Source organism: Trachymyrmex septentrionalis, unplaced genomic scaffold (assembly GCF_001594115.1).
Source record: "Trachymyrmex septentrionalis isolate Tsep2-gDNA-1 unplaced genomic scaffold, Tsep1.0 scaffold22, whole genome shotgun sequence".
NCBI classification, from domain to species: domain Eukaryota; kingdom Metazoa; phylum Arthropoda; class Insecta; order Hymenoptera; family Formicidae; genus Trachymyrmex; species Trachymyrmex septentrionalis.
This window is the reverse complement of record NW_017305375.1, coordinates 1241422-1246550: the sequence shown is the minus strand read 5'-3', so window position 1 is coordinate 1246550 and position 5129 is coordinate 1241422. Positions and strand designations below refer to the sequence as shown.

At 41.4% G+C, this 5129-nt stretch overlaps 1 protein-coding gene across 3 annotated transcripts in view; it reads left to right on the top strand.

The window, feature by feature from the left end:
* LOC108748345 (segmentation protein cap'n'collar) overlaps positions 1-5129 on the top strand; it is a 114217-nt gene that overhangs the window by 75158 nt on the left and 33930 nt on the right. The window lies entirely within an intron of this gene.

Genomic DNA, 5129 nt, shown 5'->3' with positions numbered 1-5129 from the left:
TGAGATCAATTTCATTCTTAATGACGGTCCCATCAACGTATATCGTTGATATATTAATTATAAATTTATCACAACAATTACGTTTCTATTTTCTTCCTTCAGATTAAAACGGCAATATTAATAAGTTTATCTTATTATTAACGATTCTGTTAGAACGTAGAGTGTAAGTAGTCTCGAGATAATTGTAATTGTTCAATTCGACTTATTAATTAACTGTAAATGTTGTTCGCTCATGATAATACGAAATTTCATTGCGTTACGGATGCACGTTCATAAAATCCATGATGCACGTCGATTTCACGTAATATACAAAAGTTTCGCGAGAAAGTTAAGTTTTTAGCGCACTTCTGTCGTCCAGTAAATTCCTTCATACGCGCACCCCGACAAGGCAATTTTCACCAAGAACCAAGAAACGCGACGGGGCGTCACAGTCCGTTCCGTTCGCCAGGATTCCAAGCAGCTGCTGGACTTATGCGCTGTGAAATGCATAATGCGCCTTCGTGGCTGGGACTATCTAGGATGTGTGAAACGAATTTCTGGCTTCGTATGGTCATTGAGGCCACGCGTGGATGCAACAAAGACAACAGACAATATCGACATCTGTGAATGTTGAACGTGGCGCTTCAACGTAATTTTCAACAGTGATTTCGCTAATTAATCTTCGCCGGTGACATAGACTCTTTAAAGGCATTATCGATATTTTTATGATGAATTCTGATAGATAAATCTGTAAAAAATAAGTGAAATATAATACATTTATCCTTCTGGATAAAAACTCGTTAAAGCTTTGACAAAGGATAACTGTCTCTATTATTGTGTCTGTCCCTATTATTGTGTGCCATTGTATTTAAATAAGCCATAAAGAAAACTGGCACAAGTAAATAAGATAGAGTATTTTTTAGTTACATTATTAATGTATATGATACCAAAGATAATATATATAAGATAATATATACTATTTTTTTAACTGTTAAAGTATAGTAATTGTATGTAAATATATGTTTCGAAAGACGCGAGAAATGAGTCCAGTAATACTGCAAGATTTTCAGCTTGTCTCTATCAGGCTTGGTTTTTTTTATCTGGTTAACTTGTGGTCAAACTTAACCTAATGTTTCACCCCAATGGACTTTATCCATGACATCATCGATAGATGAAGCTGATTGAATAAAATATCAGGTTAAGGCCTAACTACGTTAAGTTAATCAGATAATGAAAAATCGGACCTTAATTGTTCTGTTATGAGTGTACATTGAAATTGTAAGTATAATTAAAATAATGATTTATGCAACACATTAATTTAGCTTACATCTGTTATCAATTTTAGTAACTATGTGTTAAATTGGATCAATTTCACACAAATTAGAGGCACATTAAGTAATGGGGCCAAAAAAAATAAATTGTGCCCCTTGGAAAAACACCCTAATAGGGACAAAAATGTTTGTTCATTTTTTTGATCAAAAACATAAAATATTTACATTATTTTTTATTTAGAGAAAAATATAAGAAAAAGAAAAGTCAATATTGATTTCAAGCAGACAAAATTAAAGGTACAGCTATTTAATAATTAATTCAGTAATGAGCAATTTGATTTAAAGACACATTGACAGGGGCAGATGTTCTCTACTGATCAGAGTTTTTTCAGAATTTCATATATATATAATCTGGAAGAACAAAAAGTTCTATTCTGTTTTCTCGAAAGACTTTTTATTGCTAACGAAAGAGTTAAAATTCTATGTTGCCAGCGGAGGATTAAGGATAGTCTTTTGCTGATTAAATCACACAATCTTGGACGAAATACAATCGAACGGTCCTGTCGTTACAGATATACACGTATAATCACAAAGGCTTCGGAAAAATTTCTAGCTCGATGAGGAATGAATAAGGTACGCAGACATAAATATATTTTTGTCCACATACCACGATGTGCATAAAGGGTGAGGGGCTGAATCCGTATCCATCAATATTTTCATTCACAACCTTCGTGACAGAAACGAGCTTTGCGAGCAGTCACGTACGAAAACACACGCGACGTGTTGAGGTGAAAAGTAGGTAACTCGAGGTAACTGATCGAGAACCATAGAGAGACGGTGGGTTAAATGACGGTGATGGCAGGTGTCAAGCGGTCAGTTGATCACTGTCAAATAGATCGAAATAGTTTCGCTGCAGCTCGTGTAACGTCGCGACGTTATAGGCGGAATAAAAACAAAATTGCAGACGATAATCCTGAAAGGAGAGAGCGAGAGACTGATCGCGTTTTATGGCGTTTTAAAGAGAGGAGACAAAACGAGAAGTAGACGAGCAACCAGCATGATATTTCCATGAAGCAGACTCAGCTAGAAAAGTCCGTAACGATAAACCTATTAATTTAAACATTCCGCGTGCGTTGCTTTATTGATAGTTATTGATAATTGATAGATGTCGATAAAACTGTTCTCATTATTGTTAATAGAATTCATTTCGAGATTGTTTTCATTGGAAACGTAAAGTAGTGATAGTACAAGCGCAAATACTGGCGATGAATGCGCTTTCTAACGAACCGGAGTAACCATAAGTTTTATACAAATCTCAGAAATCTGTTTCTATGCGAACTCTTGTGATGGATTTGATAAGGCATCGGAGATTGTGCGATATTAATGAATACCAGAAGAAAAAGAGCACATAGCTGTAAGGAAGAGGGGGTAAAGAGAAGGAAATAGAAAGAGAGGGGGAGAGAGAGAGAGAGAGAGAGAGACCTCGGAAGAAATCTCGCGAGTCCTCGACAGCGCGTTTCAAACATCTGCCGCCGCAGATATCTTTCCTCGCAATCTCTCGCAGATTCATACGTTCCGCGACGACTCTGCCGTGCACGCGAAGCGAGATCGTACACAGACTTGAAATAAGCGCATATACGTGTGCCGTATGTGAGGCCGCACGTACTGTGTGTGGTACATAAATCATAAGCGCCAGTAGCTGAGGAGGAATGCGTAACGTAACGTTCGTTTACCACACACGTATTATAGATACTAAACCAATTTGAGACGTGGATTCGTCAGAATGAATCTCGTTATGTCGGGCAGCCCCCAACGGCCGTCCGATAAATCACGGCACCGTGCAGATCGACGACAATCGCGAGATTAACAGTCTTCGTATACGACAACGTCGCGCCCGCATCCTTATAATTTCCGCTACAGTTTATGGCGCAAGTCGAGCGTACTGTTGATATATTCGCATTGTGGATGAAGGATTGAATTAAAATGGTCCATTAAAAGTCCGCAATCGCATCTTTATCTACTCAAAATTAATCCACCGTTCGAAAACTCCGATTTCTACGGTTACAGCGCGGACGACGTCCGTTAACGATCTTCGTCACGGATTAATCCGCCACGAGCTATAACGAATCTCGAGTATTCCCGGCGATGATTGAAAACTGGAAGTCGCGTTCCGGCGGTGCGGCGGAAAGCTGTCGCGCACTTCGCCGTGTCGCGGACAGTAATCGCGGCCGTCTCTCCAGTCTCCACGGCGGGACAGGAGAGAGAGAGAGGGGGGGGGGGAGAGAGAGAGAGAGAGAGAGAAGGAGAAAGAGGAGAGGCTTAAACGCGGCGCACGCTTTTTTCCTATAACTCAATCACGGCCGTTACGTCGAACCAGGATGAGCCGTAAAGTCCGGCCATTAGAAACGTGCGGTGCGTCGCGCTGCACGACAAATCGCCGTGGAACAAAAGTCCCCCGTCCTACATTTCGCCGCGCCGCGGCCTACACAGCCGGCAGATGCGCTGACAAGCGAGAATCGCCTTAAAGGCGTCGCGCTCGACAGATTGCACTGGCGACTGATTGATGCACCCGTGAACAACAATCCAGCAGGCCCCGGCCGTGCACAGCCAGCCACGGCAGCGCTTCCCTATTCATCTTCTTCTTGCGCTCAGGCGCATTAGCGACAATACCTATGTGCATTAAGGCGCCCGCGCCGCCGTGGTGTGGGTACGTACTTACTACTTATGTATGTAGTACGTACCCAACGTACCCCCGGCAAACACCAGCGAGCACCAGCGAGCACCTCTACCGCGCTTACGCCGCGCCGCGAGAGACGCAGCCTCGCGAACAGCGAGTCTCCCCTTCCCTTCCCTTCCCTTTCCTTACCTTATCCTACCTTCTCTTCCTCGCCGACTCGAGTCGAGCGGGACAGGAAGAAATTTCGTGAAAGTACACGCGAACGACTGTTCCCTCACAATTAGCGGACAAATCGTGATTCTCTTCGCGCGCATGTCGCCAGAGAGATTTTTATACTCTTCAACCGTACGAAATTCGCAGATGCTTTTTCCTCGAAAGCGTAAAACGCGCGTTTCGAGAGGGGAATCGAAGATAATTCCGTGTTTCCTGTTATCACGCCGCACTGTTAATGAGTATAGATATAAGAAATATGCTAACGCGATACTTATTACTTGCCCGTATAATATGCGATTTAATGTGATAATTTGTACATTCGTTTCATATATTTATGATACAAGTATGTATATTTTACATGTATTAGCGAAGAATATTGATGATACAAGTGAAAACTAGTACAATTGCATTTTTTTAGCAGAAACATTTATCGTAAAACATTATCATTTCCGACGAATGAAATCCCCATCGTGGCATAACTTATACTTATTTGGTAGCTACTTATAAACATGCTGCGTTTTTTAATCATAAATTTCGCCCGTCATAATTTCCGCATTGATTGACAAGCGATCACGATTGACGCATGCCAATCCCTTACAAGAGGAAAAGGATACTTTTGACACGTAGTACCGCTGTTATTAATATCCTTTACCGATCTTACGTGCAGCCAACACCTACGCGATCAGCGGGGTTCCTACCTCCTTGGAATCCAGGTGTCTACCTGGTTGACATTTGACAGGCACAACGGCTACGAGATTCCTCTTGTGTGACATTCGATCGATGGATATTCGATTCTATGATAATAGGATGTACCAGATAAGATAATTGCTACGAGGGTCGACGACCGCGTAGAATCTCGTGGATTTAGTTTCAATGTTGACCGCTCGTTCGCGGTCAACATGTCGGGAATTTAATGAAATTGCGATATTGAACATATAAAGCCTTCAAAGTTGCTTCGAAATTTTATTTTTGCAATATAGTGTTAAAAC